The sequence below is a fragment of the Danio rerio genome, chromosome 4 (genome assembly GCF_049306965.1).
Source record: "Danio rerio strain Tuebingen ecotype United States chromosome 4, GRCz12tu, whole genome shotgun sequence".
Taxonomy (NCBI): domain Eukaryota; kingdom Metazoa; phylum Chordata; class Actinopteri; order Cypriniformes; family Danionidae; genus Danio; species Danio rerio.
The window spans coordinates 36,536,415-36,562,514 of NC_133179.1; the positions used below are offsets into that span (position 1 = coordinate 36,536,415).

Below are 26,100 nucleotides of genomic sequence, written 5' to 3' on the forward strand. Positions count from 1 at the left end.
GCAGTATTTTGTCTGTGTGCCTGATGCTGCGCTGTCAGACGTTCATCCATTACAGAGATTTTGTGCGGTAAGTTATTTTTATTGTTACATTAATGCTAAGGTCACATCATGTTTAAAATATCTCATTCTTTGTGCAGTGTTTGGTCTGTGCTGGTGACGCTGTGTCGTCAGAAAGTTCACCTGTCCTAGAGATTTCGTGTTGTAGGTTATTTTTATACTGTGATATTACTTATATGTATATATGGCTGCACAAAACCTGAAAAAGTTTAGCTTATGTATTATTTTCAACGCTCGTGTCGGTTTGATAGCTCCATTCACATAGTAAACAGTTGTTTCATTAAAATATAGCAACCATCATGCTAATAAATAAATATCCCTTCATATACAGCAATATATGTGACCATGACAATTATTATCATTATTTGTTACTATGAGAAGTAAAGAACATTTTAAGATCTTAGCTGGGACAAAACATATGATCCAAAATTTGAGCAAATGAGCAAAATTTGAGCATATGAGCAAAATTTACTCAGCAGCAGAGTAAAGTTAATGAGCCGATGATGAGTTTAATTAAGTGATGATTGAGGACTGATGATGAACACCTGCTGTTAATATGCAGAAACAGAAGAGAAGCAGCAGCAGCTACGCTCATTGCTTACCTGATTGACTTTATTTCTGTCAGATGTTCAAAAAATCCATATGAGACTGTGGCGAGGGGGCGTGGCCGAGAGCCGTGGGAACGGAGTAAGGCCACCGCGTAAGTGGATACACCTGCGGTGCGCACCTGCCTCGGATCCCACGGAAGGAGCTCTGGACCATAAAAGGAGGAACTATGGCAGAGGAAGCCGAGAGAGGACCGGGCCCGGACATATTTTACTTTTGCTTTCAGTTTGACGGCAGTCTTCGTGAGGAGCTGCCGTCCGTCCGTTTTGGTTTAGACACGGAGACTGCCGTCCCTGTTATTAATAAATATTTTAAAACTGCGTTGGTTCTCCGCCTCCTTCTTTCTGGCGGCCAAAGGGCCATGAACTTTATTACAGTGGTGCCGAAGCCCGGGAGAAGGAGGGACGCGTTGTCCAGATGCCCTTGCCGCTGAGAGAGGGGCGAGTGTTTGGGAGTTAACCAGAGTGGGGGAGAAACCTGTTCGTCTGCCCAGAGTGCCGGGGCGGCCTGAGGCTGGCGAGGAAAGGATCTGCCTGCTGCCGTCTCCCAGCATGGGGAGGAGCAGGAGACGCAGGGCTCACCACTGAAGGGGAAAGTGCTGAAGGGAGCCATCCCACAGAACCCGGGGGAGTTGCCGCGATCCACCATGATGCCAGAGCCTGCATCCATCCACGGAAGCGGAGCAGGAGACCAGAGATGCCGCCAGCCAGCCAGGAGAACCGGCGCCGGACGCCAGAAGACAGACGGGTGGATAGATTCCTCCACAGGGCTCCCAGCACGTCATCGCATCTCTCAGCTGGTGGAGGACCGAGTGGCAGCGTGTCTGGAGAACCGAACCCCAATTTTTTTTTTCATTTTCCTCTCTCCCCTTTCCTGGTGTACTCTGTCTTTCCTTTTTTTCATCTCCTGTTCTCTCGGCCCATCTCATATAGGTCTCGCAGGGGCTGTGGCGCCAACCCCCCCATTGTCTCCGTGAGGAGCTGCCGTCCCTGTTATTAATAAATAATTTTAAACTACGTCGGTTCTCCGCCTCCTTCTTCCAGGCGGCCAAAGGGCCGTGAACTTTATTACAGAGACTTATAGTGAAGTCCAGTGTTGTAATGAGAAACTAAATCATTTGGTGATGAAAGGTTAGTAATTTCAGGAAGAGAGTTAATACTAGCAAAAAAAGGATTTTAAATTAATATGTTTTATGTTACGGAAGGAAATAGTACGGAGAGATTTGGTGGAAGAAACAGAGAGTGCAAAATTAAATCAGAGGAGAAAATTATCCGTTATAGGGAGTTCCTCAGCAGAGAGGTCAATGGGTGAAACACCAGAGCAGCAGATGAGGTTGAGGGTGTGTCCTTTAGAGTGTGTGGGAACATTGACATGCTGTTGAAGTCCAAAGCTCTCAAGACAGGATATAAAATCTCTTGTAAGGGAGTTATTAAAATTATCCACATGAATATTAAAATCTCCTAAAACCATAATATTAGGTGAGAGGGTGGTAATATGTGTTAAAAAGCAGCAAAGTCATTTAGAAATTCATCATTTAGTTTGGGTGGACGATAAATTATGAAAACATTTGTAGGTGTGGATCCAGAAAGTTTTGAAATCATAGATTCGAATGAAGGAATAATGGGAAAATGTTTTTAAAGGAAAATGAGAAAGATTTTCAAGAATGTGTTCTCAAAAATTTCTAAAAATAGCATTTATCGGACAATAACGATATGGGCGCCGATATATCGTGCATCCCTAGTTTTAATGGAAGTAAAACAAGAATTGCCTATTTGTTTCTATCAGTTGCAAGAACTGTAATTTGAGAAAGGAGAAACATTGTTAAAAATAAACATGCTAAAATGGAGTTATGGACAATGTATAAAAGAAACTGGAAAACTATATTAAAACTGTGGAACAATATTTTAGAATGGAAGAAAAAGAGACTGAATTTTACAAAACGTTTATGTTGAATACTCCTTATATTACGTACTCACTAGATGGTTTGAAAATAGATTTGCCAGAATGATTATGCTTGTTGTTTTGCTGTTTTGAAACCAACATAATGTCATAAGGAATGTTTGTAAATGATATTTTTATATGCTTCTGAACTGATGTTTTGAAAAAAAAAAAACATATACTTGGATCGATACAGAGAATATTAGCATGGCCCCTGCGAAAGGATGACACGCAAATCCGTGAAGCGCTCCATATTGCTGTTTTAGTGCGTGGGTAAAAGTACAGAAATGCAAAAAGACAAAAGGCTTTTCACGATTCCAAATGGTGCATGAGGATGGGTTTAGCAAATCGTGGGAGGTGCTGCTGGGTCAACTGGAAAGTCTACATGCATGGTGAAAATGAATGTGGGATGCTTTGATCGTTTGCTTTGTTGTGCAACCAATGCACTTCCAAAGCCCTTGCTTTACTGGGACTTTGCCATAGGCTATCCTGACACTCTAATTTCCCCCTGTCCATAAACTTGGTGACCTACTGCATCAATCAGTGTGCCTAGCACTGACAGGGCCAAAGCTCTGTAGTGCACGGCATACAAGTGGGAACATGGCTCTCCAGGTCCCACCACCTTGGAGGAACATTGCTGGAACTCGAGGCGTACATATGCCCTGAGCCTGACTGATGATCTGTGCTCGCTACGGTGGCACATATACTAAAATTGGATCGATACAGAGAAGATTAGCATGGCCCCTGCGAAAGGATGACACGCAAATCCGTGAAGCGCTCCATATTGCAGTTTTAGTGCGTGGGTAAAAGTACAGAAATGAAAAAAGACAAAAGGCTTTTCACGTTTCCAAATGGTGCATGAGGATGGGTTTAGCAAATCGTGGGAGGTGCTGCTGGGTCAACTGGAAAGTCTACATGCATGGTGAAAACGAATGTGGGATGCTTTGATCGTTTGCTTTGTTGTGCAACCAATGCACTTCCAAAGCCCTTGCTTTACTGGGACTTTGCCATAGGCTATCCTGACACTCTAATTTCCCCCTGTCCATAAACTTGGTGACCTACTGCATCAATCAGTGTGCCTAGCACTGACAGGGCCAAAGCTCTGTAGTGCACGGCATACAAGTGGGAACATGGCTCTCCAGGTCCCACCACCTTGGAGGAACATTGCTGGGACTCGAGGCGTACATATGCCCTGAGCCTGTCCAATCGTCCGTGCTCGCTACGGTGGCACATATACTAAAATTGGATCGATACAGAGAAGATTAGCATGGCCCCTGCGGAAGGATGACACGCAAATCCGTGAAGCGCTCCATATTGCTGTTTTAGTGCGTGGGTAAAAGTACAGAAATGCAAAAAGACAAAAGGCTTTTCACGATTCCAAATGGTGCATGAGGATGGGTTTAGCAAATCGTGGGAGGTGCTGCTGGGTCAACTGGAAAGTCTACATGCATGGTGAAAACGAATGTGGGATGCTTTGATCATTTGTTTTGTTGTGCAACCAATGCACTTCCAAAGCCCTTGCTTTACTGGGACTTTGCCATAGGCTATCCTGACACTCTAATTTCCCCCTGTCCATAAACTTGGTGACCTACTGCATCAATCAGTGTGCCTAGCACTGACAGGGCCAAAGCTCTGTAGTGCACGGCATACAAGTGGGAACATGGCTCTCCAGGTCCCACCACCTTGGAGGAACATTGCTGGGACTCGAGGCGTACATATGCCCTGAGCCTGACTGCTGATCTGTGCTCGCTACGGTGGCACATATACTAAAATTGGATCGATACAGAGAAGATTAGCATGGCCCCTGCGAAAGGATGACACGCAAATCCGTGAAGCGCTCCATATTGCTTTTTTAGTGCGTGGGTAAAAGTACAGAAATGCAAAAAGACAAAAGGCTTTTCACGATTCCAAATGGTGCATGAGGATGGGTTTAGCAAATCGTGGGAGGTGCTGCTGGGTCAACTGGAAAGTCTACATGCATGGTGAAAACGAATGTGGGATGCTTTGATCGTTTGTTTTGTTGTGCTAATGCACTTCCAAAGCCCTTGCTTTAGTGGGACTTTGCCATAGGCTATCCTGACACTCTAATTTCCCCCTGTCCATAAACTTGGTGACCTACTGCATCAATCAGTGTGCCTAGCACTGACAGGGCCAAAGCTCTGTAGTGCACGGCATACAAGTGGGAACATGGCTCTTCGGGTCCCACCACCTTGAAGGAACATTGCTGGGACTCGAGGCGTACATATGCCCTGAGCCTGACCCCTGGTCTGTGCTTGCTACGGTGGCACATATACTAAAATTGGATCGATACAGAGAAGATTAGCATGGCCCCTGCGAAAGGATGACACGCAAATCCGTGAAGCGCTCCATATTGCTGTTTTAGTGCGTGGGTAAAAGTACAGAAATGCAAAAAGACAAAAGGCTTTTCACGATTCCAAATGGTGCATGAGGATGGGTTTAGCAAATCGTGGGAGGTGCTGCTGGGTCAACTGGAAAGTCTACATGCATGGTAAAAAAACGAATGTGGGATGCTTTGATCATTTGTTTTGTTGTGCAACCAATGCACTTCCAAAGCCCTTGCTTTACTGGGACTTTGCCATAGGCTATCCTGACACTCTAATTTCCCCCTGTCCATAAACTTGGTGACCTACTGCATCAATCAGTGTGCCTAGCACTGACAGGGCCAAAGCTCTGTAGTGCACGGCATACAAGTGGGAACATGGCTCTCCAGGTCCCACCACCTTGGAGGAACATTGCTGGGACTCGAGGCGTACATATGCCCTGAGCCTGACTGCTGATCTGTGCTCGCTACGGTGGCACATATACTAAAATTGGATCGATACAGAGAAGATTAGCATGGCCCCTGAGAAAGGATGACACGCAAATCCGTGAAGCGCTCCATATTGCTTTTTTAGTGCGTGGGTAAAAGTACAGAAATGAAAAAAGACAAAAGGCTTTTCACGTTTCCAAATGGTGCATGACGATGGGTTTAGCAAATCGTGGGAGGTGCTGCTGGGTCAACTGGAAAGTCTACATGCATGGTGACAACGAATGTGGGATGCTTTGATCATTTGTTTTGTTGTGCTAATGCACTTCCAAAGCCCTTGCTTTAGTGGGATTGCCATAGGCTATCCTCACACTCTAATTTCCCCCCCCCGTCCATAAACTTGGTGACCTACTGCATCAATCAGTGTGCCTAGCACTGACAGGGCCAAAGCTCTGTAGTGCACGGCATACAAGTGGGAACATGGCTCTCCGGTTCCCACCACCCTGGAGGAACATTGCTGGGACTCGAGGCGTACATATGCCCTGAGCCTGACCACTGGTCTGTGCTCGCTACGGTGGCACATATACTAAAATTGGATCGATACAGAGAAGATTAGCATGGCCCCTGCGAAAGGATGACACGCAAATCCGTGAAGCGCTACATATTGCTGTTTTAGTGCGTGGGTAAAAGTACAGAAATGCAAAAAGACAAAAGGCTTTTCACGATTCCAAATGGTGCATGAGGATGGGTTTAGCAAATCGTGGGAGGTGCTGCTGGGTCAACTGGAAAGTCTACATGCATGGTGAAAACGAATGTGGGATGCTTTGATCGTTTGTTTTGTTGTGCTAATGCACTTCCAAAGCCCTTGCTTTAGTGGGACTTTGCCATAGGCTATCCTGACACTCTAATTTCCCCCTGTCCATAAACTTGGTGACCTACTGCATCAATCAGTGTGCCTAGCACTGACAGGGCCAAAGCTCTGTAGTGCACGGCATACAAGTGGGAACATGGCTCTTCGGGTCCCACCACCTTGAAGGAACATTGCTGGGACTCGAGGCGTACATATGCCCTGAGCCTGACCGCTGGTCTGTGCTTGCTACGGTGGCACATATACTAAAATTGGATCGATACAGAGAAGATTAGCATGGCCCCTGCGAAAGGATGACACGCAAATCCGTGAAGCGCTCCATATTGCTGTTTTAGTGCGTGGGTAAAAGTACAGAAATGAAAAAAGACAAAAGGCTTTTCACGATTCCAAATGGTGCATGAGGATGGGTTTAGCAAATCGTGGGAGGTGCTGCTGGGTCAACTGGAAAGTCTACATGCATGGTGAAAATGAATGTGGGATGCTTTGATCGTTTGCTTTGTTGTGCAACCAATGCACTTCCAAAGCCCTTGCTTTACTGGGACTTTGCCATAGGCTATCCTGACACTCTAATTTCCCCCTGTCCATAAACTTGGTGACCTACTGCATCAATCAGTGTGCCTAGCACTGACAGGGCCAAAGCTCTGTAGTGCACGGCATACAAGTGGGAACATGGCTCTCCAGGTCCCACCACCTTGGAGGAACATTGCTGGGACTCGAGGCGTACATATGCCCTGAGCCTGTCCTTTCGTCCGTGCTCGCTACGGTGGCACATATACTAAAATTGGATCGATACAGAGAAGATTAGCATGGCCCCTGCGAAAGGATGACACGCAAATCCGTGAAGCGCTCCATATTGCTGTTTTAGTGCGTGGGTAAAAGTACAGAAATGCAAAAAGACAAAAGGCTTTTCACGATTCCAAATGGTGCATGAGGATGAGTTTAGCAAATCGTGGGAGGTGCTGCTGGGTCAACTGGAAAGTCTACATGCATGGTGAAAACGAATGTGGGATGCTTTGATCATTTGTTTTGTTGTGCAACCAATGCACTTCCAAAGCCCTTGCTTTACTGGGACTTTGCCATAGGCTATCCTGACACTCTAATTTCCCCCTGTCCATAAACTTGGTGACCTACTGCATCAATCAGTGTGCCTAGCACTGACAGGGCCAAAGCTCTGTAGTGCACGGCATACAAGTGGGAACATGGCTCTCCAGGTCCCACCACCTTGGAGGAACATTGCTGGGACTCGAGGCGTACATATGCCCTGAGCCTGTCCACTCGTCCGTGCTCGCTACGGTGGCACATATACTAAAATTGGATCGATACAGAGAAGATTAGCATGGCCCCTGCGAAAGGATGACACGCAAATCCGTGAAGCGCTCCATATTGCTGTTTTAGTGCGTGGGTAAAAGTACAGAAATGCAAAAAGACAAAAGGCTTTTCACGATTCCAAATGGTGCATGAGGATGAGTTTAGCAAATCGTGGGAGGTGCTGCTGGGTCAACTGGAAAGTCTACATGCATGGTGAAAACGAATGTGGGATGCTTTGATCATTTGTTTTGTTGTGCAACCAATGCACTTCTAAAGCCCTTGCTTTACTGGGACTTTGCCATAGGCTATCCTGACACTCTAATTTCCCCCTGTCCATAAACTTGGTGACCTACTGCATCAATCAGTGTGCCTAGCACTGACAGGGCCAAAGCTCTGTAGTGCACGGCATACAAGTGGGAACATGGCTCTCCAGGTCCCACCACCTTGGAGGAACATTGCTGGGACTCGAGGCGTACATATGCCCTGAGCCTGACTGCTGATCTGTGCTCGCTACGGTGGCACATATACTAAAATTGGATCGATACAGAGAAGATTAGCATGGCCCCTGAGAAAGGATGACACGCAAATCCGTGAAGCGCTCCATATTGCTTTTTTAGTGCGTGGGTAAAAGTACAGAAATGAAAAAAGACAAAAGGCTTTTCACGTTTCCAAATGGTGCATGACGATGGGTTTAGCAAATCGTGGGAGGTGCTGCTGGGTCAACTGGAAAGTCTACATGCATGGTGAAAACGAATGTGGGATGCTTTGATCGTTTGTTTTGTTGTGCTAATGCACTTCCAAAGCCCTTGCTTTAGTGGGACTTTGCCATAGGCTATCCTGACACTCTAATTTCCCCCTGTCCATAAACTTGGTGACCTACGGCATCAATCAGTGTGCCTAGCACTGACAGGGCCAAAGCTCTGTAGTGCACGGCATACAAGTGGGAACATGGCTCTCCAGGTCCCACCACCTTGGAGGAACATTGCTGGGACTCGAGGCGTACATATGCCCTGAGCCTGTCCACTCGTCCGTGCTCGCTACGGTGGCACATATACTAAAATTGGATCGATACAGAGAAGATTAGCATGGCCCCTGCGAAAGGATGACACGCAAATCCGTCAAGCGCTCCATATTGCTGTTTTAGTGCGTGGGTAAAAGTACAGAAATGAAAAAGACAAAAGGCTTTTCACGATTCCAAATGGTGCATGAGGATGGGTTTAGCAAATCGTGGGAGGTGCTGCTGGGTCAACTGGAAAGTCTACATGCATGGTGAAAACGAATGTGGGATGCTTTGATCGTTTGCTTTGTTGTGCAACCAATGCACTTCCAAAGCCCTTGCTTTACTGGGACTTTGCCATAGGCTATCCTGACACTCTAATTTCCCCCTGTCCATAAACTTGGTGACCTACTGCATCAATCAGTGTGCCTAGCACTGACAGGGCCAAAGCTCTGTAGTGCACGGCATACAAGTGGGAACATGGCTCTCCAGGTCCCACCACCTTGGAGGAACATTGCTGGGACTCGAGGCGTACATATGCCCTGAGCCTGACTTCTGATCTGTACTCGTTACGGTGGCACATATACTAAAATTGGATCGAAACAGAGAAGATTAGCATGGCCCCTGCGAAAGGATGACACGCAAATCCGTGAAGCGCTCCATATTGCTGTTTTAGTGCGTGGGTAAAAGTACAGAAATGCAAAAAGACAAAAGGCTTTTCACGATTCCAAATGGTGCATGAGGATGGGTTTAGCAAATCGTGGGAGGTGCTGCTGGGTCAACTGGAAAGTCTGTATGCATGGTGAAAACGAATGTGGGATGCTTTGATCGTTTGTTTTGTTGTGCTAATGCACTTCCAAAGCCCTTGCTTTAGTGGGACTTTGCCATAGGCTATCCTGACACTCTAATTTCCCCCTGTCCATAAACTTGGTGACCTACTGCATCAATCAGTGTGCCTAGCACTGACAGGGCCAAAGCTCTGTAGTGCACGGCATACAAGTGGGAACATGGCTCTCCAGGTCCCACCACCTTGGAGGAACATTGCTGGGACTCGAGGCGTACATATGCCCTGAGCCTGTCCACTCGTCCGTGCTCGCTACGGTGGCACATATACTAAAATTGGATCGATACAGAGAAGATTAGCATGGCCCCTGCGAAAGGATGACACGCAAATCCGTGAAGCGCTCCATATTGCTGTTTTAGTGCGTGGGTAAAAGTACAGAAATGAAAAAGACAAAAGGCTTTTCACGATTCCAAATGGTGCATGAGGATGGGTTTAGCAAATCGTGGGAGGTGCTGCTGGGTCAACTGGAAAGTCTACATGCATGGTGAAAACGAATGTGGGATGCTTTGATCGTTTGCTTTGTTGTGCAACCAATGCACTTCCAAAGCCCTTGCTTTACTGGGACTTTGCCATAGGCTATCCTGACACTCTAATTTCCCCCTGTCCATAAACTTGGTGACCTACTGCATCAATCAGTGTGCCTAGCACTGACAGGGCCAAAGCTCTGTAGTGCACGGCATACAAGTGGGAACATGGCTCTCCAGGTCCCACCACCTTGGAGGAACATTGCTGGGACTCGAGGCGTACATATGCCCTGAGCCTGACTTCTGATCTGTACTCGCTACGGTGGCACATATACTAAAATTGGATCGAAACAGAGAAGATTAGCATGGCCCCTGCGAAAGGATGACACGCAAATCCGTGAAGCGCTCCATATTGCTGTTTTAGTGCGTGGGTAAAAGTACAGAAATGCAAAAAGACAAAAGGCTTTTCACGATTCCAAATGGTGCATGAGGATGGGTTTAGCAAATCGTGGGAGGTGCTGCTGGGTCAACTGGAAAGTCTGTATGCATGGTGAAAACGAATGTGGGATGCTTTGATCGTTTGTTTTGTTGTGCTAATGCACTTCCAAAGCCCTTGCTTTAGTGGGACTTTGCCATAGGCTATCCTGACACTCTAATTTCCCCCTGTCCATAAACTTGGTGACCTACTGCATCAATCAGTGTGCCTAGCACTGACAGGGCCAAAGCTCTGTAGTGCACGGCATACAAGTGGGAACATGGCTCTCCAGGTCCCACCACCTTGGAGGAACATTGCTGGGACTCGAGGCGTACATATGCCCTGAGCCTGTCCACTCGTCCGTGCTCGCTACGGTGGCACATATACTAAAATTGGATCGATACAGAGAAGATTAGCATGGCCCCTGCGAAAGGATGACACGCAAATCCGTCAAGCGCTCCATATTGCTGTTTTAGTGCGTGGGTAAAAGTACAGAAATGAAAAAGACAAAAGGCTTTTCACGATTCCAAATGGTGCATGAGGATGGGTTTAGCAAATCGTGGGAGGTGCTGCTGGGTCAACTGGAAAGTCTACATGCATGGTGAAAACGAATGTGGGATGCTTTGATCGTTTGCTTTGTTGTGCAACCAATGCACTTCCAAAGCCCTTGCTTTACTGGGACTTTGCCATAGGCTATCCTGACACTCTAATTTCCCCCTGTCCATAAACTTGGTGACCTACTGCATCAATCAGTGTGCCTAGCACTGACAGGGCCAAAGCTCTGTAGTGCACGGCATACAAGTGGGAACATGGCTCTCCAGGTCCCACCACCTTGGAGGAACATTGCTGGGACTCGAGGCGTACATATGCCCTGAGCCTGTCCAATCGTCCGTGCTCGCTACGGTGGCACATATACTAAAATTGGATCGATACAGAGAAGATTAGCATGGCCCCTGCGAAAGGATGACACGCAAATCCATGAAGCGCTCCATATTGCTGTTTTAGTGCGTGGGTAAAAGTACAGAAATGCAAAAAGACAAAAGGCTTTTCACGATTCCAAATGGTGCATGAGGATGGGTTTAGCAAATCGTGGGAGGTGCTGCTGGGTCAACTGGAAAGTCTACATGCATGGTGAAAACGAATGTGGGATGCTTTGATCATTTGTTTTGTTGTGCAACCAATGCACTTCCAAAGCCCTTGCTTTACTGGGACTTTGCCATAGGCTATCCTGACACTCTAATTTCCCCCTGTCCATAAACTTGGTGACCTACTGCATCAATCAGTGTGCCTAGCACTGACAGGGCCAAAGCTCTGTAGTGCACGGCATACAAGTGGGAACATGGCTCTCCAGGTCCCACCACCTTGGAGGAACATTGCTGGGACTCGAGGCGTACATATGCCCTGAGCCTGACTGCTGATCTGTGCTCGCTACGGTGGCACATATACTAAAATTGGATCGATACAGAGAAGATTAGCATGGCCCCTAAGAAAGGATGACACGCAAATCCGTGAAGCGCTCCATATTGCTTTTTTAGTGCGTGGGTAAAAGTACAGAAATGAAAAAAGACAAAAGGCTTTTCACGTTTCCAAATGGTGCATGACGATGGGTTTAGCAAATCGTGGGAGGTGCTGCTGGGTCAACTGGAAAGTCTACATGCATGGTGAAAACGAATGTGGGATGCTTTGATCGTTTGTTTTGTTGTGCTAATGCACTTCCAAAGCCCTTGCTTTACTGGGACTTTGCCATAGGCTATCCTGACACTCTAATTTCCCCCTGTCCATAAACTTGGTGACCTACTGCATCAATCAGTGTGCCTAGCACTGACAGGGCCAAAGCTCTGTAGTGCACGGCATACAAGTGGGAACATGGCTCTCCAGGTCCCACCACCTTGGAGGAACATTGCTGGGACTCGAGGCGTACATATGCCCTGAGCCTGTCCAATCGTCCGTGCTCGCTACGGTGGCACATATACTAAAATTGGATCGATACAGAGAAGATTAGCATGGCCCCTGCGAAAGGATGACACGCAAATCCGTGAAGCGCTCCATATTGCTGTTTTAGTGCGTGGGTAAAAGTACAGAAATGCAAAAAGACAAAAGGCTTTTCACGATTCCAAATGGTGCATGAGGATGGGTTTAGCAAATCGTGGGAGGTGCTGCTGGGTCAACTGGAAAGTCTACATGCATGGTGAAAACGAATGTGGGATGCTTTGATCGTTTGTTTTGTTGTGCTAATGCACTTCCAAAGCCCTTGCTTTAGTGGGACTTTGCCATAGGCTATCCTGACACTCTAATTTCCCCCTGTCCATAAACTTGGTGACCTACTGCATCAATCAGTGTGCCTAGCACTGACAGGGCCAAAGCTCTGTAGTGCACGGCATACAAGTGGGAACATGGCTCTCCAGGTCCCACCACCTTGGAGGAACATTGCTGGGACTCGAGGCGTACATATGCCCTGAGCCTGTCCACTCGTCCGTGCTCGCTACGGTGGCACATATACTAAAATTGGATCGATACAGAGAAGATTAGCATGGCCCCTGCGAAAGGATGACACGCAAATCCGTCAAGCGCTCCATATTGCTGTTTTAGTGCGTGGGTAAAAGTACAGAAATGAAAAAGACAAAAGGCTTTTCACGATTCCAAATGGTGCATGAGGATGGGTTTAGCAAATCGTGGGAGGTGCTGCTGGGTCAACTGGAAAGTCTACATGCATGGTGAAAACGAATGTGGGATGCTTTGATCGTTTGCTTTGTTGTGCAACCAATGCACTTCCAAAGCCCTTGCTTTACTGGGACTTTGCCATAGGCTATCCTGACACTCTAATTTCCCCCTGTCCATAAACTTGGTGACCTACTGCATCAATCAGTGTGCCTAGCACTGACAGGGCCAAAGCTCTGTAGTGCACGGCATACAAGTGGGAACATGGCTCTCCAGGTCCCACCACCTTGGAGGAACATTGCTGGGACTCGAGGCGTACATATGCCCTGAGCCTGACTTCTGATCTGTACTCGCTACGGTGGCACATATACTAAAATTGGATCGAAACAGAGAAGATTAGCATGGCCCCTGCGAAAGGATGACACGCAAATCCGTGAAGCGCTCCATATTGCTGTTTTAGTGCGTGGGTAAAAGTACAGAAATGCAAAAAGACAAAAGGCTTTTCACGATTCCAAATGGTGCATGAGGATGGGTTTAGCAAATCGTGGGAGGTGCTGCTGGGTCAACTGGAAAGTCTGTATGCATGGTGAAAACGAATGTGGGATGCTTTGATCGTTTGTTTTGTTGTGCTAATGCACTTCCAAAGCCCTTGCTTTAGTGGGACTTTGCCATAGGCTATCCTGACACTCTAATTTCCCCCTGTCCATAAACTTGGTGACCTACTGCATCAATCAGTGTGCCTAGCACTGACAGGGCCAAAGCTCTGTAGTGCACGGCATACAAGTGGGAACATGGCTCTCCAGGTCCCACCACCTTGGAGGAACATTGCTGGGACTCGAGGCGTACATATGCCCTGAGCCTGTCCACTCGTCCGTGCTCGCTACGGTGGCACATATAATAAAATTGGATCGATACAGAGAAGATTAGCATGGCCCCTGCGAAAGGATGACACGCAAATCCGTGAAGCGCTCCATATTGCTGTTTTAGTGCGTGGGTAAAAGTACAGAAATGAAAAAGACAAAAGGCTTTTCACGATTCCAAATGGTGCATGAGGATGGGTTTAGCAAATCGTGGGAGGTGCTGCTGGGTCAACTGGAAAGTCTACATGCATGGTGAAAACGAATGTGGGATGCTTTGATCGTTTGCTTTGTTGTGCAACCAATGCACTTCCAAAGCCCTTGCTTTACTGGGACTTTGCCATAGGCTATCCTGACACTCTAATTTCCCCCTGTCCATAAACTTGGTGACCTACTGCATCAATCAGTGTGCCTAGCACTGACAGGGCCAAAGCTCTGTAGTGCACGGCATACAAGTGGGAACATGGCTCTCCAGGTCCCACCACCTTGGAGGAACATTGCTGGGACTCGAGGCGTACATATGCCCTGAGCCTGTCCAATCGTCCGTGCTCGCTACGGTGGCACATATACTAAAATTGGATCGATACAGAGAAGATTAGCATGGCCCCTGCGAAAGGATGACACGCAAATCCATGAAGCGCTCCATATTGCTGTTTTAGTGCGTGGGTAAAAGTACAGAAATGCAAAAAGACAAAAGGCTTTTCACGATTCCAAATGGTGCATGAGGATGGGTTTAGCAAATCGTGGGAGGTGCTGCTGGGTCAACTGGAAAGTCTACATGCATGGTGAAAACGAATGTGGGATGCTTTGATCATTTGTTTTGTTGTGCAACCAATGCACTTCCAAAGCCCTTGCTTTACTGGGACTTTGCCATAGGCTATCCTGACACTCTAATTTCCCCCTGTCCATAAACTTGGTGACCTACTGCATCAATCAGTGTGCCTAGCACTGACAGGGCCAAAGCTCTGTAGTGCACGGCATACAAGTGGGAACATGGCTCTCCAGGTCCCACCACCTTGGAGGAACATTGCTGGGACTCGAGGCGTACATATGCCCTGAGCCTGACTGCTGATCTGTGCTCGCTACGGTGGCACATATACTAAAATTGGATCGATACAGAGAAGATTAGCATGGCCCCTGAGAAAGGATGACACGCAAATCCGTGAAGCGCTCCATATTGCTTTTTTAGTGCGTGGGTAAAAGTACAGAAATGAAAAAAGACAAAAGGCTTTTCACGTTTCCAAATGGTGCATGACGATGGGTTTAGCAAATCGTGGGAGGTGCTGCTGGGTCAACTGGAAAGTCTACATGCATGGTGAAAACGAATGTGGGATGCTTTGATCGTTTGTTTTGTTGTGCTAATGCACTTCCAAAGCCCTTGCTTTACTGGGACTTTGCCATAGGCTATCCTGACACTCTAATTTCCCCCTGTCCATAAACTTGGTGACCTACTGCATCAATCAGTGTGCCTAGCACTGACAGGGCCAAAGCTCTGTAGTGCACGGCATACAAGTGGGAACATGGCTCTCCAGGTCCCACCACCTTGGAGGAACATTGCTGGGACTCGAGGCGTACATATGCCCTGAGCCTGTCCAATCGTCCGTGCTCGCTACGGTGGCACATATACTAAAATTGGATCGATACAGAGAAGATTAGCATGGCCCCTGCGAAAGGATGACACGCAAATCCGTGAAGCGCTCCATATTGCTGTTTTAGTGCGTGGGTAAAAGTACAGAAATGCAAAAAGACAAAAGGCTTTTCACGATTCCAAATGGTGCATGAGGATGGGTTTAGCAAATCGTGGGAGGTGCTGCTGGGTCAACTGGAAAGTCTACATGCATGGTGAAAACGAATGTGGGATGCTTTGATCGTTTGTTTTGTTGTGCTAATGCACTTCCAAAGCCCTTGCTTTAGTGGGACTTTGCCATAGGCTATCCTGACACTCTAATTTCCCCCTGTCCATAAACTTGGTGACCTACTGCATCAATGAGTGTGCCTAGCACTGACAGGGCCAAAGCTCTGTAGTGCACGGCATACAAGTGGGAACATGGCTCTTCGGGTCCCACCACCTTGAAGGAACATTGCTGGGACTCGAGGCGTACATATGCCCTGAGCCTGACCGCTGGTCTGTGCTTGCTACGGTGGCACATATACTAAAATTGGATCGATACAGAGAAGATTAGCATGGCCCCTGCGAAAGGATGACACGCAAATCCGTGAAGCGCTCCATATTGCTGTTTTAGTGCGTGGGTAAAAGTACAGAAATGAAAAAAGACAAAAGGCTTTTCATGATTCCAAATGGTGCATGAGGATGGGTTTAGCAAATCGTGGGAGGTGCTGCTGGGTCAACTGGAAAGTCTACATGCATGGTGAAAACGAATGTGGGATGCTTTGATCATTTGTTTTGTTGTGCTAATGCACTTCCAAAGCCCTTGCTTTAGTGGGATTGCCATAGGCTATCCTGACACTCTAATTTCCCCCCCGTCCATAAACTTGGTGACCTACTGCATCAATCAGTGTGCCTAGCACTGACAGGGCCAAAGCTCTGTAGTGCACGGCATACAAGTGGGAACATGGCTCTCCAGGTCCCACCACCTTGGAGGAACATTGCTGGGACTCGAGGCGTACATATGCCCTGAGCCTGACTGCTGATCTGTGCTCGCTACGGCGGCACATATACTAAAATTGGATCGATACAGAGAAGATTAGCATGGCCCCTGAGAAAGGATGACACGCAAATCCGTGAAGCGCTCCATATTGCTTTTTTAGTGCGTGGGTAAAAGTACAGAAATGAAAAAAGACAAAAGGCTTTTCACGTTTCCAAATGGTGCATGACGATGGGTTTAGCAAATCGTGGGAGGTGCTGCTGGGTCAACTGGAAAGTCTACATGCATGGTGACAACGAATGTGGGATGCTTTGATCATTTGTTTTGTTGTGCTAATGCACTTCCAAAGCCCTTGCTTTAGTGGGATTGCCATAGGCTATCCTGACACTCTAATTTCCCCCCCCCCGTCCATAAACTTGGTGACCTACTGCATCAATCAGTGTGCCTAGCACTGACAGGGCCAAAGCTCTGTAGTGCACGGCATACAAGTGGGAACATGGCTCTCCGGTTCCCACCACCCTGGAGGAACATTGCTGGGACTCGAGGCGTACATATGCCCTGAGCCTGACCACTGGTCTGTGCTCGCTACGGTGGCACATATACTAAAATTGGATCGATACAGAGAAGATTAGCATGGCCCCTGCGAAAGGATGACACGCAAATCCGTGAAGCGCTCCATATTGCTGTTTTAGTGCGTGGGTAAAAGTACAGAAATGCAAAAAGACAAAAGGCTTTTCACGATTCCAAATGATGCATGAGGATGGGTTTAGCAAATCGTGGGAGGTGCTGCTGGGTCAACTGGAAAGTCTACATGCATGGTGAAAACGAATGTGGGATGCTTTGATCGTTTGCTTTGTTGTGCAACCAATGCACTTCCAAAGCCCTTGCTTTACTGGGACTTTGTCATAGGCTATCCTGACACTCTAATTTCCCCCTGTCCATAAACTTGGTGACCTACTGCATCAATCAGTGTGCCTAGCACTGACAGGGCCAAAGCTCTGTAGTGCACGGCATACAAGTGGGAACATGGCTCTCCAGGTCCCACCACCTTGGAGGAACATTGCTGGGACTCGAGGCGTACATATGCCCTGAGCCTGACTGCTGATCTGTGCTCGCTACGGCGGCACATATACTAAAATTGGATCGATACAGAGAAGATTAGCATGGCCCCTGAGAAAGGATGACACGCAAATCCGTGAAGCGCTCCATATTGCTTTTTTAGTGCGTGGGTAAAAGTACAGAAATGAAAAAAGACAAAAGGCTTTTCACGTTTCCAAATGGTGCATGACGATGGGTTTAGCAAATCGTGGGAGGTGCTGCTGGGTCAACTGGAAAGTCTACATGCATGGTGAAAACGAATGTGGGATGCTTTGATCGTTTGTTTTGTTGTGCTAATGCACTTCCAAAGCCCTTGCTTTACTGGGACTTTGCCATAGGCTATCCTGACACTCTAATTTCCCCCTGTCCATAAACTTGGTGACCTACTGCATCAATCAGTGTGCCTAGCACTGACAGGGCCAAAGCTCTGTAGTGCACGGCATACAAGTGGGAACATGGCTCTCCAGGTCCCACCACCTTGGAGGAACATTGCTGGGACTCGAGGCGTACATATGCCCTGAGCCTGCCCAATCGTCCGTGCTCGCTACGGTGGCACATATACTAAAATTGGATCGATACAGAGAAGATTAGCATGGCCCCTGCGAAAGGATGACACGCAAATCCGTGAAGCGCTCCATATTGCTTTTTTAGTGCGTGGGTAAAAGTACAGAAATGCAAAAAGACAAAAGGCTTTTCACGATTCCAAATGGTGCATGAGGATGGGTTTAGCAAATCGTGGGAGGTGCTGCTGGGTCAACTGGAAAGTCTACATGCATGGTGAAAACGAATGTGGGATGCTTTGATCGTTTGTTTTGTTGTGCTAATGCACTTCCAAAGCCCTTGCTTTACTGGGACTTTGCCATAGGCTATCCTGACACTCTAATTTCCCCCTGTCCATAAACTTGGTGACCTACTGCATCAATCAGTGTGCCTAGCACTGACAGGGCCAAAGCTCTGTAGTGCACGGCATACAAGTGGGAACATGGCTCTTCGGGTCCCACCACCTTGAAGGAACATTGCTGGGACTCGAGGCGTACATATGCCCTGAGCCTGACCGCTGGTCTGTGCTTGCTACGGTGGCACATATACTAAAATTGGATCGATACAGAGAAGATTAGCATGGCCCCTGCGAAAGGATGACACGCAAATCCGTGAAGCGCTCCATATTGCTGTTTTAGTGCGTGGGTAAAAGTACAGAAATGAAAAAAGACAAAAGGCTTTTCATGATTCCAAATGGTGCATGAGGATGGGTTTAGCAAATCGTGGGAGGTGCTGCTGGGTCAACTGGAAAGTCTACATGCATGGTGAAAATGAATGTGGGATGCTTTGATCGTTTGCTTTGTTGTGCAACCAATGCACTTCCAAAGCCCTTGCTTTACTGGGACTTTGTCATAGGCTATCCTGACACTCTAATTTCCCCCTGTCCATAAACTTGGTGACCTACTGCATCAATCAGTGTGCCTAGCACTGACAGGGCCAAAGCTCTGTAGTGCACGGCATACAAGTGGGAACATGGCTCTCCAGGTCCCACCACCTTGGAGGAACATTGCTGGGACTCGAGGCGTACATATGCCCTGAGCCTGTCCACTCGTCCGTGCTCGCTATGGTGGCACATATACTAAAATTGGATCGATACAGAGAAGATTAGCATGGCCCCTGCGAAAGGATGACACGCAAATCCGTGAAGCGCTCCATATTGCTGTTTTAGTGCGTGGGTAAAAGTACAGAAATGAAAAAGACAAAAGGCTTTTCACGATTCCAAATGGTGCATGAGGATGGGTTTAGCAAATCGTGGGAGGTGCTGCTGGGTCAACTGGAAAGTCTACATGCATGGTGAAAACGAATGTGGGATGCTTTGATCGTTTGCTTTGTTGTGCAACCAATGCACTTCCAAAGCCCTTGCTTTACTGGGACTTTGCCATAGGCTATCCTGACACTCTAATTTCCCCCTGTCCATAAACTTGGTGACCTACTGCATCAATCAGTGTGCCTAGCACTGACAGGGCCAAAGCTCTGTAGTGCACGGCATACAAGTGGGAACATGGCTCTTCGGGTCCCACCACCTTGAAGGAACATTGCTGGGACTCGAGGCGTACATATGCCCTGAGCCTGACTGCTGATCTGTGCTCGCTACGGTGGCACATATACTAAAATTGGATCGATACAGAGAAGATTAGCATGGCCCCTGCGAAAGGATGACACGCAAATCCGTGAAGCGCTCCATATTGCTGTTTTAGTGCGTGGGTAAAAGTACAGAAATGAAAAAAGACAAAAGGCTTTTCATGATTCCAAATGGTGCATGAGGATGGGTTTAGCAAATCGTGGGAGGTGCTGCTGGGTCAACTGGAAAGTCTACATGCATGGTGAAAACGAATGTGGGATGCTTTGATCATTTGTTTTGTTGTGCTAATGCACTTCCAAAGCCCTTGCTTTAGTGGGATTGCCATAGGCTATCCTGACACTCTAATTTCCCCCCCGTCCATAAACTTGGTGACCTACTGCATCAATCAGTGTGCCTAGCACTGACAGGGCCAAAGCTCTGTAGTGCACGGCATACAAGTGGGAACATGGCTCTCCGGTTCCCACCACCCTGGAGGAACATTGCTGGGACTCGAGGCGTACATATGCCCTGAGCCTGACCACTGGTCTGTGCTCGCTACGGTGGCACATATACTAAAATTGGATCGATACAGAGAAGATTAGCATGGCCCCTGCGAAAGGATGACACGCAAATCCGTGAAGCGCTCCATATTGCTGTTTTAGTGCGTGGGTAAAAGTACAGAAATGCAAAAAGACAAAAGGCTTTTCACGATTCCAAATGGTGCATGAGGATGGGTTTAGCAAATCGTGGGAGGTGCTGCTGGGTCAACTGGAAAGTCTACATGCATTGTGAAAACGAATGTGGGATGCTTTGATCGTTTGTTTTGTTGTGCTAATGCACTTCCAAAGCCCTTGCTTTAGTGGGACTTTGCCATAGGCTATCCTGACACTCTAATTTCCCCCTGTCCATAAACTTGGTGACCTACTGCATCAATCAGTGTGCCTAGCACTGACAGGGCCAAAGCTCTGTAGTGCACGGCATACAAGTGGGAACATGGCTCTCCAGGTCCCACCACCTTGGAGGAACATTGCTGGGACTCGAGGCGTACATATGCCCTGAGCCTGTCCACTTGTCAGTGCTTGCTACAGTGGCACATATACTAAAATTGGATAGATACAGAGAAGATTAGCATGGCCCCTGCGAAAGGATGACACGCAAATCCGTGAAGTGCTCCATATTGCTGTTTTAGTGCGTGGGTAAAAGTACAGAAATGAAAAAAGACAAAAGGCTTTTCACGATTCCAAATGGTGCATGAGGATGGGTTTAGCAAATCGTGGGAGGTGCTGCTGGGTCAACTGGAAAGTCTGTATGCATGGTGAAAACGAATGTGGGATGCTTTGATCGTTTGCTTTGTTGTGCAACCAATGCACTTCCAAAGCCCTTGCTTTACTGGGACTTTGCCATAGGCTATCGTGACACTCTAATTTCCCCCTGTCCATAAACTTGGTGACCTACTGCATCAATCAGTGTGCCTAGCACTGACAGGGCCAAAGCTCTGTAGTGCACGGCATACAAGTGGGAACATGGCTCTCCAGGTCCCACCACCTTGGAGGAACATTGCTGGGACTCGAGGCGTACATATGCCCTGAGCCTGACTGATGATCTGTGCTCGCTACGGTGGCACATATACAAAAATTTGATCGATACAGAGAAGATTAGCATGGCCCCTGCGAAAGGATGACACGCAAATCCGTGAAGCGCTCCATATTGCTTTTTTAGTGCGTGGGTAAAAGTACAGAAGTGAAGTTTATGTTTAAACAAATTTCGAGAGGATCACGTGCTTATGATTGCTAGCAGCTGACCCGCATTATCCAATTCACTACGATCCAATCAGATGACTCCTAAACTACTATAAATACCCTGGGGTTTATTCCATTGCTATCTTCGTTTGGAAGAGGCAGCTTCACTGTAGCTAGCTCCGTTGAAGAACCAACTCTGTACCAGCATGGACAACCAAAGCAGCTACCAGCTACCATCTACCAGCTACAATCTACCAGCTACCATCTACAAATTACCAGCTATAATCTACAAGCTACTAGCTATAATTTACAAGCTACAATCTACAGCAGCAGCAGCAACAACTGCAGAAACAACAAATGCAGCAACAACAACAACTACTACTATTACTACTTCAAAAAAACTCCAACAATTGCATCAACAACTTCAACAAAACATCAAACCTTCCACTTCAACGCATCTGCTGTGTCTTCAACCATATTCTCCAGCAAATGACAGCCAAAACTCCAAAGCCATTGCAATGAAACTGAACCATTACCTTTTTCCTAGCGGTGCACATGCTATGCACATGAAGGGAAGCTTTGCAATATAACTTTACCAAACATTTAGACTAAAACATTTTTAAATCTTTTGAATAACAAGACTAACGTAAACAATGATACTTGCCTCTTGCCCGTCCACTGACTCATAACATTTAACAGCTTGTTTGCTGGAATGTTCAGCAGAGCAACAGCTCAAGTCATAAACAATGGTGAACTTGATCAACAAAATGGCCGCCGGGCTCTTTCACCTTTGGCACGCTTGACTGGCTCTCCTCTAAGCCAATAGCTGTAAGGAAAAGCGCCACCATCCAATAAGCTCTCTGGAGAAGGTCCCGCCCTCTCTCTTGACTTTGTTGCAAGTCTTATGAACGAATTTGGGCCGGACCCGCTTGTGAATGAAGTTAAGATACCAACAAATGTTTTTCATGGATTAAAGTAAAGCCAATTACTAACATTCCATTCACAGTTTTACTAAGTGGTGACATCGCAATTGAAGTCTTATAGAGTTCAGAGTTTGATGTTAGTAATAAAAAAAAAATAATAATAAAAATAAATAAATAAATAAATAAATAAAATAAAATAAAATAAATAAATTAAAAAAAAAAAAAAAAAAGATTTATACTCAGAGCACTGAGGTCTAATTACACTAGACCAGTTACTCATTTATTCATACACTAGTGTCTTATGTAAGCTTATAATGGCAAGTCAGTTTGATGTGAAACAGCAACAAAACAAACTTCCCGATTGGCTGCTATGAATAGGAGGACATTTCTGACAACGGATCTTCAATAAACACTTCCAGGACCACCAGACAAACCATACCCCCTATCCTCAGCTCTCCATCCATTTGCCATTCTGAGGGGAGATGAATGCTCACCTCTACCATCCTTGCACGTAGCGACATCAAGCTATCAGACCTTGCATTAATAAAAAGACCATGACATTTGGCTGCAGAACCTGACCCTCATCCAACCCATTACATTTTATATGCTCTTCAAATACAATCACACTCTACATAAAGGATGCATTTCCACTCACATGGCTCACATCCTCGATGCCATATTTCTCAAATTGCTTTGAATTACATTGTCACCCTGATACTAACTTCTGATTTCTGATTTCAGGTCTAACCCAAGAGGTTCGGCAGCTTTTACCAAGGTCACTGGTTTGCTTCAACGTGGCCCCCGCAGATGTTCAGTCTACCCAGAAATCAGCAATCATCTGCGCTTTCGAACTCTACCCCAAAGTCGCAGCAGCGCTTTTATGGGGAGATGAATGGTCCGCCTCTAGCATTCTCGTTCATTGCGACAACGAAGCCACCGTTTATTGCATTAATAAAGGATGCTCGCACGCACTTCCAATTATGCTCTTACTAAGATGCCTCGTTTGGACGGCAGCCAAAAAGCAATTCATTATGACTGCTAGACATGTTCCAGTTTGCAAAAATCAAATTGCTAATTCTCTCTCTCGCTTTCTTTTCCAGAAATTTCGGCTCTTGGTACTGGAAGCAGACCAGCATCCAACACCTGTTCCACTCTATTCACAAATTATATTGCCATAAAACTTCCATATTCGCACACTGCGCAAAGGATACCTCTCACTCCACACAGCCCGTACACTAGACGCCATGTTTACCCTGGCTTTTTGGCTTCCTGAGGTGTTCAGAAATGGCTATCTCATCCAATTTCAATCCCGCAATACACCCCACTATATTTGATCTAACACTGCTGAATGCTGAAACACTCGCCTTTTTCATTAAGCAAAGCAAAACAGATCAGACAAGCAAAGGGCATTTTATTTTCATTTTTAAAATTTTTCCCCCACACAGCCATTCCAAACTCTCCTAGCTTTCTCCATTCAAGGAGAGCAAAGGAGCCTGACCCACATGCCCCATTTTTACTGATGACGCTAACCGTCCAGTAACTCGTTTTTGGTTTCAAAAACATCTGAAAGAAGTCCTCCGCCTTTCGGGCGTTTACCCCGAATTATATTCCAGCCACTCATTTAGAATTGGCGCAGCCACCACAGCAGCTCACAAAGGTCTATCCTCGCACCAAATCCAGACCCTAGGCCGCTGGTCTTCAGATGCCTTCAAGCTTACATTCGCCTCAGCCGATCCCACCTCAAGACAGCCCAGCTAGCCCTAACCAGCTAAATTCCAAACTCCAACTAGGGGTACGAGCTCGACCCTAAATAGGCTGGAGTACGTGTGTGTGTGTGCTTGTGTATGGGTGTGCATGGGAATGTGTGTGATTGCTCGCGCAAATACAGCGTGCGTTTGCACACGTATACATGCTTGTTTGCACGCGGATATGTATATAGGTGCGGGCGTACGTCTAAGTATGCATATGTACGTGCAAGCAAATGAGTATGTGAGGCATTACATGTTGTGCAGGTTGCATGTATGCTCTTAACTTTCCTTTCAAACCTACTATGCTCTTTCCCTCACCATGCTCCGACCCCCGCAGGGGTCCAATCCGAGTTTCGACTCTCGCGAGTCACCCCTAGCCCATCCCCGGCCACCCCTTCACTACCACCTCCAGTAAGAGCCTGCACTACCCCCTCCCTCTTCCCGACTCTTACTGCCCCCCCCCATAGCTCTGACCCCCGCAGGGGTCGCGCTGAGCTTCGACTCTCGCAAGAGTCACCATTTGCGCCGCCCCACCCAGGCCATTAGAAATGGTATGTACGCGCATGTTATGCGCATGCATCCGATGTATACCTGTTCCGATGCGTGTGCATGCACATGCCGAAACAGGAATAGACGCACGTGCATGCTCACGCACGCAGGTTATTCCCTCTCTCCTTTTCTTTCTTTGGCGTCGAGTTCCTCCGCCCTCTCTTTTCTTCCTTTCTCATAGGCCATCAATCCTCAGCTCTAACTCCCGCAGGAGTGACTAAAACGAGCTTCGACTCTCGCAAGAGTCCCGCCCCGGCCACCTCCTGCTGCAGTCTCCACCGCCCCCTCCCTTTCCCAGACTTCAGCAGGAGAAATGCCCACAGCAGCTCTGACCCCCGCAGGGGTCGCTCCGAGCTTCGACTCTCGCAAGAGTCAATCACCGCCCATGCCCGGCCCTTACTATGTAATAACCATATATATTCATATATATTTATATATGCATATATACTCCTATATTCTCCTTTTCTTCTTTCTGGCGTCGAGATTCTCCGCCTGGCAATTATTTGCCCCTTCTTTCTTCCTTACAGCGTGAGTGCTTCCGCTACTTTTACCCTTCTCTGATCTTCCCCCTTATCTCCTTACCCTCCTATTTCCTCAAATTCTTTTCCAGCGTTGAGTTCTCCGCTAACTGTCTTTCTTTCAGCGTCACTCTTTCGCTATGTTCTTCCTTCCGCTTAGGCCCTCAATCCTCAGCTCTAGCTCCCGCAGGGGCGACTAAAAAGAGCTTCAACTCCTGCCGGAGTTCAGGCCCTGGCCACCTCCCACCCACTCATACAAGAGTCTCCACCGCCCAAATCTTCCTGACTCTTGCTTGAGCAAACTAACCCCAGCTCCCACCCCCGCAGGGGTGTATATATTTGAGCCTTGACTCCCGCGGAGTCAATCCAGCCCTGCCCTCACCCCGCCTAGGCTCTAGCAGTCTACTTTGCTCTGCTCCCTTAGAAGCTTCTCTTCCTAAGCTATCAACGCTATATCCAGCAGCCGGATATGGCTTGTTACACCTGCTTTTTGGGGGGCTCTTCAATACGCGGCTGCTGTCCCGAGCTATTCAAAGGCATTTTGGGGAGTTCTCGAGATCTACCTGAGCTCAAACTCCCCTCCCGCTTTGCAACGGGAGGGAGCCCTGGGCTCGAGGATCTCATGAGCTCAGGGCTCTCTCCCGGGACAGCATGCCAAACAAGCTTATAATTAATCATCAGCTAAGTGTGAACTCTTGAAGTGAAGTTTATGTATAAACAAATTTCGAGAGGATCACGTGCTTATGATTGCTAGCAGCTGACCAGCATTATCCAATTCACTACGATCCAATCAGATGACTCCTAAACTACTATAAATACCCTGGGGTTTATTCCATTGCTATCTTCGTTTTGAAGAGTCCCCCCTTCCTCCCCTACGCCTCCTTCTTAGACGGGTGACACGGTGGCCCAGTGCCTAGCACTGTCGCCTCACAGCAAGAATGTCTCTGGTTCCTGGCTTTACCAAAACTAGCAGACATTT

At 47.2% G+C, this 26,100-nt stretch overlaps 36 non-coding genes across 36 annotated transcripts; all 36 read left to right on the forward strand.

The window, feature by feature from the left end:
- The first annotated feature begins 2,757 nt into the window (after positions 1-2,757).
- On the forward strand, positions 2,758-2,860 carry LOC137495090 (U6 spliceosomal RNA). The gene has a single exon (XR_011015035.1). It is a non-coding gene; the product is annotated as a U6 spliceosomal RNA (small nuclear RNA).
- Positions 2,861-3,283: 423 nt separating this feature from the next.
- LOC137494930 (U6 spliceosomal RNA) lies at positions 3,284-3,390 on the forward strand. Its single transcript, XR_011014874.1, has one exon. It is a non-coding gene; the product is annotated as a U6 spliceosomal RNA (small nuclear RNA).
- A 423-nt stretch (positions 3,391-3,813) lies between these two features.
- Positions 3,814-3,920, forward strand: LOC137494899 (U6 spliceosomal RNA). The gene has a single exon (XR_011014843.1). It is a non-coding gene; the product is annotated as a U6 spliceosomal RNA (small nuclear RNA).
- Positions 3,921-4,343: 423 nt separating this feature from the next.
- On the forward strand, positions 4,344-4,450 carry LOC137494583 (U6 spliceosomal RNA). Its single transcript, XR_011014529.1, has one exon. It is a non-coding gene; the product is annotated as a U6 spliceosomal RNA (small nuclear RNA).
- A 420-nt stretch (positions 4,451-4,870) lies between these two features.
- LOC137494847 (U6 spliceosomal RNA) lies at positions 4,871-4,977 on the forward strand. Its single transcript, XR_011014791.1, has one exon. It is a non-coding gene; the product is annotated as a U6 spliceosomal RNA (small nuclear RNA).
- A 425-nt stretch (positions 4,978-5,402) lies between these two features.
- On the forward strand, positions 5,403-5,509 carry LOC137494973 (U6 spliceosomal RNA). The gene has a single exon (XR_011014917.1). It is a non-coding gene; the product is annotated as a U6 spliceosomal RNA (small nuclear RNA).
- Positions 5,510-5,930: 421 nt separating this feature from the next.
- Positions 5,931-6,037, forward strand: LOC137494785 (U6 spliceosomal RNA). The gene has a single exon (XR_011014731.1). It is a non-coding gene; the product is annotated as a U6 spliceosomal RNA (small nuclear RNA).
- A 420-nt stretch (positions 6,038-6,457) lies between these two features.
- LOC137494848 (U6 spliceosomal RNA) lies at positions 6,458-6,564 on the forward strand. The gene has a single exon (XR_011014792.1). It is a non-coding gene; the product is annotated as a U6 spliceosomal RNA (small nuclear RNA).
- Positions 6,565-6,987: 423 nt separating this feature from the next.
- On the forward strand, positions 6,988-7,094 carry LOC137494696 (U6 spliceosomal RNA). The gene has a single exon (XR_011014642.1). It is a non-coding gene; the product is annotated as a U6 spliceosomal RNA (small nuclear RNA).
- A 423-nt stretch (positions 7,095-7,517) lies between these two features.
- On the forward strand, positions 7,518-7,624 carry LOC137494697 (U6 spliceosomal RNA). The gene has a single exon (XR_011014643.1). It is a non-coding gene; the product is annotated as a U6 spliceosomal RNA (small nuclear RNA).
- A 423-nt stretch (positions 7,625-8,047) lies between these two features.
- LOC137494975 (U6 spliceosomal RNA) lies at positions 8,048-8,154 on the forward strand. The gene has a single exon (XR_011014919.1). It is a non-coding gene; the product is annotated as a U6 spliceosomal RNA (small nuclear RNA).
- A 420-nt stretch (positions 8,155-8,574) lies between these two features.
- On the forward strand, positions 8,575-8,681 carry LOC137494698 (U6 spliceosomal RNA). Its single transcript, XR_011014644.2, has one exon. It is a non-coding gene; the product is annotated as a U6 spliceosomal RNA (small nuclear RNA).
- A 422-nt stretch (positions 8,682-9,103) lies between these two features.
- Positions 9,104-9,210, forward strand: LOC137494699 (U6 spliceosomal RNA). Its single transcript, XR_011014645.2, has one exon. It is a non-coding gene; the product is annotated as a U6 spliceosomal RNA (small nuclear RNA).
- Positions 9,211-9,630: 420 nt separating this feature from the next.
- On the forward strand, positions 9,631-9,737 carry LOC137494537 (U6 spliceosomal RNA). The gene has a single exon (XR_011014483.2). It is a non-coding gene; the product is annotated as a U6 spliceosomal RNA (small nuclear RNA).
- Positions 9,738-10,159: 422 nt separating this feature from the next.
- LOC137494879 (U6 spliceosomal RNA) lies at positions 10,160-10,266 on the forward strand. Its single transcript, XR_011014823.2, has one exon. It is a non-coding gene; the product is annotated as a U6 spliceosomal RNA (small nuclear RNA).
- A 420-nt stretch (positions 10,267-10,686) lies between these two features.
- On the forward strand, positions 10,687-10,793 carry LOC137495058 (U6 spliceosomal RNA). Its single transcript, XR_011015002.2, has one exon. It is a non-coding gene; the product is annotated as a U6 spliceosomal RNA (small nuclear RNA).
- Positions 10,794-11,215: 422 nt separating this feature from the next.
- Positions 11,216-11,322, forward strand: LOC137494700 (U6 spliceosomal RNA). The gene has a single exon (XR_011014646.2). It is a non-coding gene; the product is annotated as a U6 spliceosomal RNA (small nuclear RNA).
- A 423-nt stretch (positions 11,323-11,745) lies between these two features.
- Positions 11,746-11,852, forward strand: LOC137494849 (U6 spliceosomal RNA). The gene has a single exon (XR_011014793.2). It is a non-coding gene; the product is annotated as a U6 spliceosomal RNA (small nuclear RNA).
- Positions 11,853-12,272: 420 nt separating this feature from the next.
- Positions 12,273-12,379, forward strand: LOC137494976 (U6 spliceosomal RNA). The gene has a single exon (XR_011014920.2). It is a non-coding gene; the product is annotated as a U6 spliceosomal RNA (small nuclear RNA).
- Positions 12,380-12,799: 420 nt separating this feature from the next.
- Positions 12,800-12,906, forward strand: LOC137494701 (U6 spliceosomal RNA). The gene has a single exon (XR_011014647.2). It is a non-coding gene; the product is annotated as a U6 spliceosomal RNA (small nuclear RNA).
- A 422-nt stretch (positions 12,907-13,328) lies between these two features.
- Positions 13,329-13,435, forward strand: LOC137495059 (U6 spliceosomal RNA). Its single transcript, XR_011015003.2, has one exon. It is a non-coding gene; the product is annotated as a U6 spliceosomal RNA (small nuclear RNA).
- A 420-nt stretch (positions 13,436-13,855) lies between these two features.
- Positions 13,856-13,962, forward strand: LOC137494702 (U6 spliceosomal RNA). The gene has a single exon (XR_011014648.2). It is a non-coding gene; the product is annotated as a U6 spliceosomal RNA (small nuclear RNA).
- Positions 13,963-14,384: 422 nt separating this feature from the next.
- Positions 14,385-14,491, forward strand: LOC137494704 (U6 spliceosomal RNA). The gene has a single exon (XR_011014650.2). It is a non-coding gene; the product is annotated as a U6 spliceosomal RNA (small nuclear RNA).
- A 423-nt stretch (positions 14,492-14,914) lies between these two features.
- Positions 14,915-15,021, forward strand: LOC137494705 (U6 spliceosomal RNA). Its single transcript, XR_011014651.2, has one exon. It is a non-coding gene; the product is annotated as a U6 spliceosomal RNA (small nuclear RNA).
- Positions 15,022-15,441: 420 nt separating this feature from the next.
- On the forward strand, positions 15,442-15,548 carry LOC137494978 (U6 spliceosomal RNA). Its single transcript, XR_011014922.2, has one exon. It is a non-coding gene; the product is annotated as a U6 spliceosomal RNA (small nuclear RNA).
- A 420-nt stretch (positions 15,549-15,968) lies between these two features.
- Positions 15,969-16,075, forward strand: LOC137494706 (U6 spliceosomal RNA). Its single transcript, XR_011014652.2, has one exon. It is a non-coding gene; the product is annotated as a U6 spliceosomal RNA (small nuclear RNA).
- A 419-nt stretch (positions 16,076-16,494) lies between these two features.
- On the forward strand, positions 16,495-16,601 carry LOC137495027 (U6 spliceosomal RNA). The gene has a single exon (XR_011014971.2). It is a non-coding gene; the product is annotated as a U6 spliceosomal RNA (small nuclear RNA).
- A 422-nt stretch (positions 16,602-17,023) lies between these two features.
- LOC137494788 (U6 spliceosomal RNA) lies at positions 17,024-17,130 on the forward strand. Its single transcript, XR_011014734.2, has one exon. It is a non-coding gene; the product is annotated as a U6 spliceosomal RNA (small nuclear RNA).
- A 423-nt stretch (positions 17,131-17,553) lies between these two features.
- On the forward strand, positions 17,554-17,660 carry LOC137495028 (U6 spliceosomal RNA). The gene has a single exon (XR_011014972.2). It is a non-coding gene; the product is annotated as a U6 spliceosomal RNA (small nuclear RNA).
- Positions 17,661-18,080: 420 nt separating this feature from the next.
- On the forward strand, positions 18,081-18,187 carry LOC137494707 (U6 spliceosomal RNA). The gene has a single exon (XR_011014653.1). It is a non-coding gene; the product is annotated as a U6 spliceosomal RNA (small nuclear RNA).
- Positions 18,188-18,607: 420 nt separating this feature from the next.
- On the forward strand, positions 18,608-18,714 carry LOC137494708 (U6 spliceosomal RNA). Its single transcript, XR_011014654.2, has one exon. It is a non-coding gene; the product is annotated as a U6 spliceosomal RNA (small nuclear RNA).
- Positions 18,715-19,137: 423 nt separating this feature from the next.
- LOC137494709 (U6 spliceosomal RNA) lies at positions 19,138-19,244 on the forward strand. Its single transcript, XR_011014655.2, has one exon. It is a non-coding gene; the product is annotated as a U6 spliceosomal RNA (small nuclear RNA).
- A 422-nt stretch (positions 19,245-19,666) lies between these two features.
- Positions 19,667-19,773, forward strand: LOC137494710 (U6 spliceosomal RNA). The gene has a single exon (XR_011014656.1). It is a non-coding gene; the product is annotated as a U6 spliceosomal RNA (small nuclear RNA).
- Positions 19,774-20,192: 419 nt separating this feature from the next.
- On the forward strand, positions 20,193-20,299 carry LOC137494711 (U6 spliceosomal RNA). Its single transcript, XR_011014657.1, has one exon. It is a non-coding gene; the product is annotated as a U6 spliceosomal RNA (small nuclear RNA).
- A 420-nt stretch (positions 20,300-20,719) lies between these two features.
- On the forward strand, positions 20,720-20,826 carry LOC137494911 (U6 spliceosomal RNA). Its single transcript, XR_011014855.1, has one exon. It is a non-coding gene; the product is annotated as a U6 spliceosomal RNA (small nuclear RNA).
- Positions 20,827-21,249: 423 nt separating this feature from the next.
- On the forward strand, positions 21,250-21,356 carry LOC137495026 (U6 spliceosomal RNA). The gene has a single exon (XR_011014970.1). It is a non-coding gene; the product is annotated as a U6 spliceosomal RNA (small nuclear RNA).
- The last annotated feature ends 4,744 nt before the right edge of the window (positions 21,357-26,100 follow it).